Source organism: Vulpes lagopus, chromosome 13 (genome assembly GCF_018345385.1).
Source record: "Vulpes lagopus strain Blue_001 chromosome 13, ASM1834538v1, whole genome shotgun sequence".
Taxonomy (NCBI): Eukaryota; Metazoa; Chordata; class Mammalia; order Carnivora; family Canidae; genus Vulpes; species Vulpes lagopus.
The window spans coordinates 2876509-2887311 of record NC_054836.1 but is presented as its reverse complement, the minus strand read 5'-3'; the positions used below and the strand labels follow the sequence as shown (position 1 = coordinate 2887311).

The 10803-nt window shown below is 44.3% G+C and overlaps 1 protein-coding gene across 1 annotated transcript in view; it reads left to right on the top strand.

Moving 5' to 3' along the window:
• Positions 1-3858: 3858 nt before the first annotated feature.
• ZNF800 (zinc finger protein 800) overlaps positions 3859-10803 on the top strand; it is a 147659-nt gene continuing 140714 nt past the window's right edge. Inside the window, exon 1 of the mRNA XM_041727454.1 lies at positions 3859-4123. The gene's annotated coding sequence lies outside the window, so the exon portion shown is untranslated. The remainder of the gene's footprint in view (positions 4124-10803) is intronic.

The window sequence follows — 10803 nt, the reverse complement described above, 5'->3', positions numbered from 1 at the left end:
CTTTGCTGTGCAAAAGCTTCTTATCTTGATGAAGTCCCAATAGTTCATTTTTGCTTTTGTTTCTTTTGCCTTCGTGGATGTATCTTGCAAGAAGTTACTGTGGCTGAGTTCAAAAAGGGTGTTGCGTGTGTTCTCCTCTAGGATTTTGATGGAATCTTGTCTCACATTTAGATCTTTCATCCATTTTGAGTTTATCTTTGTGTATGGTGAAAGAGAGTGGTCCAGTTTCATTCTTCTGCATGTGGATGTCCATTTTTCCCAGCACCATTAATTGAAGAGACTGTCTTTTTGCCAGTGGATAGTCTTTCCTGCTTTGTCGAATATTAGTTGACCATAAAGTTGAGGGTCCACTTCTGGGTTCTCTATTCTGTTCCATTGATCTATGTGTCTGTTTTTGTGCCAGTACCACACTGTCTTGATGACCACAGCTTTGTAGTACAACCTGAAATCTGGCATTGTGATGCCCCCAGCTATGGTTTTCTTTTTTAAAATTCCCCTGGCTATTCGGGGTCTTTTCTGATTCCACACAAATCTTAAAATAATTTGTTCTAACTCTCTGAAGAAAGTCCATGGTATTTTGATAGGGATTGCATTAAACGTGTAAATTGCCCTGGGTAACATTGACATTTTCACAATATTAATTCTGCCAATCCATGAGCATGGAATATTTTTCCATCTCTTTGTTTTTCTGACAGGCTTTGATGTATTTTATTTTCAGGTCAGTTCATAAAGTCTAGTGGAAGGAAGAATTTATCTGTCAGCTGCCATTTTGCCTCAGTCAAAGACCTACCCCAGGGGGCATTAGTTTCCTCACACTTCCCAATTGCACATATGTGGGCAATATATACATGTATATGTGGGTGGGCAGGTCTGCCTCACCAATGGGAGGTCCTCCGGAAAAACCTGGAGGTCTATGTGAGAGATGTAGGGTGTGGGCACAAAGGCAGATTGTGGCAGCTGGGTCCAGAACAAGGGATTCTGGATTCAGTTGAAACCAAGAGCCCTGTAGCCCTGTGAAAGGAATGTTAATTAACCAACTACAAATACGAAGTGAATTGGGTTGGAGGGCTTCTGCTACATTTATCTGTGAGATGAAGGGTCTTAATCAGAATTATTGACTATGATTGTCATTGACCCTATCCCAGTGATTTACAGATCTCATCAGATCCCTGAACTTTCCCTGCAGCTCCAATATCATGGGCCCAACTGCCACATACACATTTAATAGGTCATTTCAAACTTAACATTGCCATACCAGAACTCTTAATTCCTCCCACCCCATGAGACTTGCTCAATTCTCCCATCTGGAAGTTATACTCGTTCCTCTCTTTCCCTTGGTGTCCTCTCCTTGACTCATGCCCATTTGCTCCAGTAACAAGTCTTCCAAGACATGTCTTGGAAATGCTTACTTCACCACTACTTTCAGTTGAAGCCACTTTTACCTTTACTTGTATTATTGAAATAACCTCCCTTCTATACTTGCTCCACCTAGAATCCATTCTTCCCAGAGCAGAAGTACTTTCTAAAAATGGAAGGTAGATCATGTCACTACCCTGCTTAAAACTCTCTGATATGTTTCCTCCTATAATTAGCATAAAATCCAATCACGTAAGTTGTCTGGCTTGCACCTATCTCTCTGACTTTATCTCACACCACTCCCTCCACCATTGCATTCTAGCCACACTGGCTTTCTTTCTGTCTCTAGCTCTTCTCTCTGCCCACAGTGCTCTCCTCCCTAGGTCTTCTGAAGAGTCCACTGCTGCAGGGTAGCCTACCCGGTTCCTGTCCCAACACCCTATACTAATCTTATTTTTGATTGTTTGTGGTCTCTTCTTGGCCCCCATTTGAATGTGAGTTCCATGAGAGCAGAGCACTTACTCTTTTTCACTCTTGTATTTATTGAACCTAGAATAGTGCTTGATGCAAATTGCATGGTCAATAAATATTTCTTGAATGAATGCATGGATATGGAAATATTTATAACTAAGCCAAGAGTTCCCCTTTATAAATATAAAAAGTTTAGGAGATATATTTGTCAAATAATTTTAAAAAAATAGCATCCTGTTTTTCATTTGACTGAAGAAAACATAGAAACTGTTTTTAGAAGACTAACAGCTTGGGCCCCATGGACAGATAGGTCAAGTAGGCTTCCCTGTGGAGGATTCAGACTAGAAATCAGTTGTAGCAGCCAATTGCCAGAAACTTTGTGGCTAATTTCAAAGGAACCTGGTTGCAGTTAATTTTTAATTTCTGGGATGACCAGAGCCTCTAGAAGGCTAAGAGGAAAAATGTCAAGCCCAGGGATGCCTGGGTGGCTCAGTGGTTGAGCATCTGCCTTTGGCTCAGGTTGTTATCCCGGAGTCCTGGAATCAAGTCCAGCATCAGGCTCCCTGCAGGGACCCTGCCTCTCCTCTGCCTATGTCTCTGCCTCTCTGTGTCTCTCATGAATGAATGAATGAATGAATGAATGAATAATGAATAAATAAATAAATAAATAAATAAATAAAATATTTTTAAAAGCCCCAAAGTCCAACCTGTGGTAGTGAGGCTATTCTGTTACATAGAAAACGTAGGATATGAGAAACGCATTTGTATTACTGTGGTCTGGATTCTCCAGAGGAATGTTCTCATCACTCTTTGATGTTATTTTTGGGATGGCCCTTGGAAATCATCTAGTTTAGTCTTATTTTATGAATGAGGAAAGGAAGATCTGGAGAGGGAAAATGACTAAGCCAAGGTCATTCTGTTAGTCGGGGCAGAGCCAGAACCAGAATTCAAATCTCCTAACAGAGCCTTGATAGAGATTTTTACAATATACCATGGCACCTGTTCCTTCACTCGCTGGTCCCCCCCCCACCTCAAAATAAAATAAAATGCCTCAAAGAATTTGCCTTAAAAAATGTCTTTGTGAGTCCTGATGGGATCACCTTGGGTGTCTGAATGCTGGCAGTGGTGATAACAAGGAAGGTGCTGATATTCCTTTCTTATTTTGCTTGGAATATTCTTGACTCATCATCAAACAAGGGAGTAATTGTGTTTTCAGATAGGGCTCCAGTGAGACTACAGGGAGTCAGTCACAGGAAACATTTCCCTGCAACTGTTAGCAGTCTGCTGAAATTCACTAGAAAGAAATTACCCTGGGTGTGTTTTCTCCCCGTGACTCAATTGGTCTCATGGTGAATGGACAGATGCAGTTGTCTTTGCTGGCAGGTTTTGGTTTGCAGAATTTCAGGAAGTTTATCCAGGTCTCAAAAAACCAGAACGGTTTTTCTCTGTACTGTGTTGCTGTAGTTAAAAGTTAGGACCATCATGGCAAGATCTGGGGGAATGTTTTCCTTTACCGAAAACAACTGGATTCTATATTCTCTTTCCCGCATAGTGTTCACCATTTACTTCTTCCTCTGTTTTCCTGATGGGAGGCCCAGTAGCATCCAATATGGGGTTTTCCATCCATATCTGTTTCCTTTAGACAATTCTCGGGACGATGAGGATTTGGTTGTTGGGGGTGGCGAGCCCCTACGAGCCAGCTGAATAACTTACCAGCCCTGTGCATTTCTGGCTAAGCATGCGGCCAAGAAGTTCAGGACTGGTGTTTTGGGGCTAAGCGTGCCCTTTCTGACCGTTCTGTGAGATGTGATTACAGCAGCACGGTGTCCTTTTGTTTCCAGGGTGGGTTTGGGGAAGAGCAGACAACTCGGGACTTTTGGGCTCGTCCGTCCCCGGAGGAGAAGCTTGAGCCGCAACAAGCGGCCGGAGTCCTCCGGGTTCCTTCCTCCCTCCTGCCAAGGGCTTGGACGAGCCTGCCTGCAGCTGCCCGCGTTCTCGGCCGTCTCCGGGCTCGGCGCGGCCCCCGGAGCAGCGGCGCGTCCTGCTGCGCACGGCCGTCGCCCTCCCTCGGGGCCGCCGGCTCCCTCCCCAGGAGAATGTTCCCCGCGCACAAAAGCCGCGGCTGAAGGGCACAGCCTGGGCGGGGAGGGACGGAGCCCGCCGGCCGCCGCGCCGCCGCACCTGCTCCGGCCGACGCGGACGCTGCTCGCCCTGCCTAGGAAGCCATGGAGCGGCCTTAGAGACCCCAGCTCCAGCTGGGCTCGCGCAGCTTTCTGCCCCACCTCCAGACCCCCAGGTGAGACTAAAACGAGAAGCGCCAGGCCCTCGACTGCCGCCGGCGCCGTCAGCCCGCCTGCAGGAACGCGCTGGCAGCGGGCGTCCTAGCCCGGAATTCGGCCTGACTGAATCCTTAAGCTGTTTTGTTTAGTGGAAAGAAATGTTGTCATCACCGTTTCCTTTTGTTTTCCAGCCATTTCTTTTCTTGCGGGAACTCAAAAACATTTCCTCTGGGGATGGGGCGAGAACAGTCGGATAGGGACGTTTGCAGGTGCAGAGCCCTCGGGCTTCCTGCGCGTTCGCGCCTTCAGGGACGCCTGCGCCGACCCAGGTCCCCGGCAAGGCGTCCGGCGGCCTCCTGAGAATGGTGGCGGAGGGCCAAGGGTGCAAATGGGATGCTGCCGTTTGTGGGGGTCTGTTTCAGCATTTATATTTAAATATCTTTCCCTCGAAGAATTTTTAATTGGAGATTTCGCCCTGAGGTGCTCCAATAAATCAGAGAAGGAGCCAAACCTAGTTATTTCGCTTCGTAACCAACCTTTATTTCAGGGCTTTCTTTCCCCTGCGGTTCTTGCCCCGAAGCGATCTGTAAAGCGAACCCACTCTGATACAGTTTGAAAAGTGCATTTTGTACTTGGCTCTTTCTTTGATCGAATTAATCTGGGCTTTTTTGTAGTTCTAAATGAGGCCTATGGGCTGACAATGTAGCTGTTTAAAGGGGATTTTAGGGGATAATAGCCAATGCAAATAGTGCCATGAGAATGGCAACTTGCTTTTGCACTTTCAATCACATAATAACAGCAAAGAAAGCTTTTAAAATGAATTGAAATTTTGTGGCATGCCATCTGGGATTATTTGGGGAAACAGTTCTGAATACTGCAGTTGGGCAAAAGAATGGTGGTACGGTCTGCTCTTAAGCTGACATGTTTCAGATGGCAGCCTTATGCTAACTGGTGCAAAGTTGGCTAGCATTTTTTTTTATTTTATTATTTTCTTTCTCTCGGATTATCTGCAAAAATTCTCTTTGATTGCTGGTATTTGGGTCTGAAAAACTTTTCCATTGTTGAAGAATTCAATTCAACCCCTTGCAGCTGCTGATCCCCTCATTGTTCCACTCGTTATGTGTACGCGTCTCAGATGAATGTAGCCAAGCCTTTTAGTGCCTTAATAGGTGTCTACATAAAGGTCATTTATTCTGCCGTACTTGTTTTAACAAAAGTTTATACACAAACAACAACCACAGCTAAAACATTCACATTAATCAATTTCCTCCCGATGCAGAATGCAAAAACTGCCTCAGGCCATGGCCCAGGCATGAAAAATGTTTTCTGCATATGATGTTGTAAAGCAGAAAGTAGTTTAAGTAATTTCATCAAGCGCAAAGCATAATTATTTCAGCACAGTTTCTAGCTGAGAGCACCCATTCTGTGCTTCTCTGCATGTGTAGCTGTGGTCAGGTTACACTGAGGGCAGAGAGGTGTTTTGGATGGAGTGAGTTGAGGCTTTAGCCTTTCCCTTAATGTTCACCCCGCTTTGGAGGCTGTTCTCCGTGAACTTCTGCTCTTGTCTCTGCAGGGAAGGACACGTAGGTGATATTAGAATCTGGAGAAAGTTGCATAAAGGTATCTGGAATTTGCATAATTAATTAATTAACTTCCTTGCAGGTGTAAGTCCTCCTGCTATGCAAAGGAAAAAAACCACAGCCACTTCTTTCCATCTGCTTTTAGAATGAAGGAAATGAAAATAATCGCTTCCCACCACAAGGGCTGGTGAGGATACCCGTGGGCTAACTAATTTCTAGACAGAGCATTTCAGGGGAGGGTTCCTAAGAGATCTTGGTACTTGGGGAGGGGGGGATTGCCCAGCACAGTGGACGTCATGTGGGAAATACAGAACTCTGGCCACGTGGGGGAGGGAGCAAGGAGGCCCACCCACCCTGCTTCCCTGAGCAAACTGAAGCTCCCGAGGAGCTGGCCTCAGCAGGGTAATTCAGAGAGGGGGCCACATTCTTTGATCTATCTCAGGATGATACTTGATAACTGATCAGGGCCCTAAATTCACCCAGATCCTTCAGGAGGCAAATATAAACCCTCTAGAGCATCTACAGTCTGTCCTCCCCTGCTGTGTCAGTTTACCTGCTCCAGGTTTAGACTTGGTGAGTTAAGGATTCAGGTCCTTAGATGCTTTGGGGATTTTGTGAAGGTCAAAAAGCTCTGAGATTTGGCCTCAGGGTGGGTTCCACCCCTTCCTCCACCCTCCTCCTGCGGTCTCTTCCTTTCACACACTCTCCCAGGGGCTGAGCACAGCTAGCTGATTCTTCCCCACTGGGACTTCTCAGTCTTTTGGGTTAGACAGGGCTTCTTGCACTTTAAGGAGCTGCAGAGGACCTGGGGTCTTCTTTAAATGCACGTTGTGATTCTGTTTCTCTGGGATGGGGCCTGAAAATCTGCATTTCTAATGAGCTCCCTGGTGCTGCTGATGCGGGGGGTGGGGGGGTAAGAGGGGTCTGAATTTTTAACTCACATAGAGATGAGGTACAGCTCTCACTGTCCCACAGCCAAATTATCCATCTGTAAAGTGGTGGGGATGAAAATGTCCATCGAGGCAACCTGGGGCTTCTTGGCTTTTCAACTCCAGTAACTTTTCAGGAGATTGGGAAAGACGGGGACAGTCTAGTTTTGGGGAGGCTTATCCTTCCGTTGATCTTGCACTTCATTTTATCTTCCAGTTCCAAGCGGGAGAGACAAAGTAAATGATATTTGGTACTAGTCTTTTATCATTTCTATATTATTCGCTCATTTAACAAACTTATTAAATGTTTTTGGATGCCTATTATATGCAGGCACTGTGGGGGTGCTGTGGGTACAGTGGTGGCAAATAGCTCTCATCCGTGTCCACCAGCAGTTTGTACTCCTGCAGGCTGCAGCAGAGGGACAGTCTCACACTAGCTGCACTTTGGAATCACTTCGGGAGTTTTTAATAGATGCCTGAGCCCCACTCCCACTTGGAGAGAGGCACATTTAACTGATCTGGGATGGGGCTCAGTCATTAGTTTTGAAGTGCTTTTCAGGGGAATCTAGTGCAGCCGAGACTGAGCATCCTTGGCCCAAAGTGTCTCTGCCAGCTTGCCTTTCCAGAACATGAGCCCATTGTAGGAGAGAGGACAGGGCAGAGTTACCATGTGTTCCCTTCAGCTACTCATGTGTCAGTGATATAACATCCTGATTCTAAGTCCTAGGACATCTCTCTGACATGAGCCCCTCCACTGCTCAGCTAACACTGCTTTAGTGCAAAAGAGGGGCAAGACTCCATTGGTTCCAGTTTGGGTGAGCAACTGACCCGGTTTGTCTAAGACTGAGGGGTTTCTCAGGATGTGGACTTTGGGTGCTAAAGCCAGGAAAGTCCTGGACAAACCTGGATGAGTTGGTGGTCATCTTAATGACTACTACTGTGGGGTTCTCAAGCTTGACACAAAAAGCATGATTCATAGAAGGAAAAATTGATAAATTGGACCTCACTAAATGAAAACCTTTTGCTTTGTGAAAGACTATGGAAGATGATGAGATAAGCTACAGACTGGGAGAAAATATTTGCAAACCGCATGTTTGATAAAAGACTAGCATCTAGAATATATAAATAATTTTTAAGACTCAATAAGAAAAACCAAACAGTACAATTAGAAAATGGGCAAAATGCATGGGCAGACATTTCATTGAAGAGGATATACAGATGGCAAATAAGCACATGAAAAGATGTTCAACATCACTATTCATTAGAGATATGCAAATTTAACCACAATGAGATATTACTATATGCCTATGAGAATGGCTATAAGGAAAAATAATGACACCACTGAATGCTGGTGAGGATATGGATAAAATGGATCACTCTTTTTTTTATTTTAAAGATTTTATTTATTTGAGGCAGAGAGAACACGAGTGGGGTTGAGAGAGAGGGGCTGGGGGAGAGGGAGTAGCAGACTCTGTGCTGAACAGGAGCCTGATATGGGGCTTGATCCCAGGACCCTGAGATGATGACCTGAGCCAAAGGCAGATGCTTAACTGATGGAGCCACCCAGGCACCCATAAAATGAATCACCCTTATGTCATGTAAAATGGCACAGTACCCTGGAAGACAGTTTGGAAATTTCTTATAGAGTGAAACATACAACTACCATATATCCAAGCAATTGCACCCTTGAACATTTATCCCAGACAAATGAAAACTTATGTTTACACAACAAACTGTACACAAATGTTAATTAAAGCTTTATTTGCAATTGCTAAATGCTCATAATAATGATTGGATCATGAAGTGCTTTCTTTTTTTAAAAAAATATTTCATTTATTTATTCATGAGAGACCCAATGAGAGAGGCAAAGACACAAGCAGAGGGGGATGCAGGCTCTCCGCAGGGTGCCCGATGTGGGACTCAATCCCTGGACTGTGGGATCATGCCCTGACCTGAAGGCAGATACTCGACCACTGAACCACCCAGGCACCCCCATGAAGTGCCTTCTGACTTGTCAAAACTGCTTTTTAAATATTATTGTTATGGGTAGACTCTACTGTATCACAATTTTCTACAATGTGGTAATGCATGAATATGGCATCTTTTAATTAATGTTTGCTGATCCAGGCCATGTTCTTTCTTTCTTTTTTTTTTTTTTTTAAATTTTTATTTATTTATGATAGTCACAGAGAGAGAGAGAGAGAGGCAGAGACATAGGCAGAGGGAGAAGCAGGCTCCATGCACCGGGAGCCTGATGTGGAATTCGATCCCGGGTCTCCAGGATCGCGCCCTGGGCCAAAGACAAGCGCCAAACCGCTGCGCCACCCAGGGATCCCTGGGCCATGTTCTTTCTAAGAGTTGAAGGTACCTGGACTCTCCGCAGGGAGCCCGATGTGGGACTCAATCCCAGGACTGTGGGATCATGCCCTGACCTGAAGGCAGATACTCGACCACTGAACCACCACCCAGGCATCCCCATGAAGTGCCTTCTGACTTGTCAAAACGGCTTTATAAATATTATTGTTATGGGTAGACTCTACTGTATCACAATTTTCTACAATGTGGTAATGCATGAATATGGCATCTTTTAATTAATGTTTGCTGATCCAGGCCATGTTCTTTCTAAGAGTTGAAGGTACCTGGACAAAAGAGAACTCATGAATACCCCCTTACATTGCTAATGGAAGGGCTCATCTGTTGGTTCAGGAAATCAGGTTGGATTTTTGGGGCCCAAGGATCCAGAAGTGCCAGGCCAAGGGGCTCACTTGAGTCTTTCATGCTAAAATGGTACCCTACTGGAGCCCCCACCTCTACTCTAGTACCATAGATGTAGTAACAATTGACTCCTATGCAGTACTTCCCATGTACCAGACACTGTTTGGAGTATTTTACTCTCGTTAACTCGTTTAATTCACCTTTCAAGCCTATGAGATAGGTGCTATTTCTAGTCCCATTTTACTGATAAGAAAACTGAGGCACAGAAAAGTTAAACTGCCCAAGGTCACGCAGCTTAGCAGAATCAAGGTATAAATTCAGTTCATCTGGCTCTGGAGTTCATTTCCTTTCAAAAAAAGTATGCAAATGCATAGGTTTTGTATAGGTCATCTATTTGAATGCCAAATATTTCTATTTTAATATGCCTCAGATTTTGTAGAATTTATTTTGGTTCCCTTTTCTGAATCAATTTCTCTATTAAGTGCCTATATCACATACGTGCAATATTCCAGTTTGTCAAAATGGTAACCCATGGTAGGTTGCATTAATTGTGGAGTCTCACAAATGGCAACACAAGACTAAAATGGAATAATGTTATTCTAAATGTCATTGTGCATGTCAGCTGTCTTGATGAGACCTGCATAATTTAACAGTTACCGGTACTATGGAATAATTTGTTGGATGGTATCATTTTCATTTATTTAAAATTATGATTCAGGATAACGTGTCATTTGTTTGTGTTCATGGATTGCCATTTTCCCCATGGACACCATTGAAGAAGGACGAGCTTGCTGTAGAAACCCTAGTAAGTTTTAAATGATTATCTGAAGTGTGTGTCTGCTCCCCTCTTCTCCCATGTTGGCTGAGGGGCTGACCTGTAAACACTAGTATGCTCTTTACTATATGTTCACAGACTTGGAGGGATTTGAATGGCTCTAGATTTAATCACAGGCTGCTGTTTCTTAATGTAGCACGTGTTCCTTTAAAAATGAAATGAGACCATGTTGCAGCTAAGTGTAAGGGATTTTTCTTGTAGGAGTTTGTTGTCAGTACTAAGGCTCTCCTTTAGTATTACTTTCTCGATTTTTTGAGAAAACTCAGAGGGTCACTTCTATGATTCCCCCCTTTCCTCACTCTCAACTCAGACTGCTGGGCTAGCTCAGTAGGAGAGATAATGTTTGGTAATTAACTTTTAGATAAATTGCTGCTTGAGGGAAAGGGAAAGTACCTGGAGAGCTGGAAGTCAGTCCATCAAAGCAGTCAGAGGAGACATCCCTATAATTTTGTCATTTTGCAAATGATGTCATTTTGCTTGACAGTCTAAGAAATAGCATTCCAAGCATGCAGGCATCCAAATGAGGAGGAAGAAACCCCATGCCATTGTCAAAGTGTCTTCTCTCTGACTCAGAATGTAAGGGACAGAGAGAACAGTGTCACTACAGCTTAACATAGACTTATACTTGCACATCTATC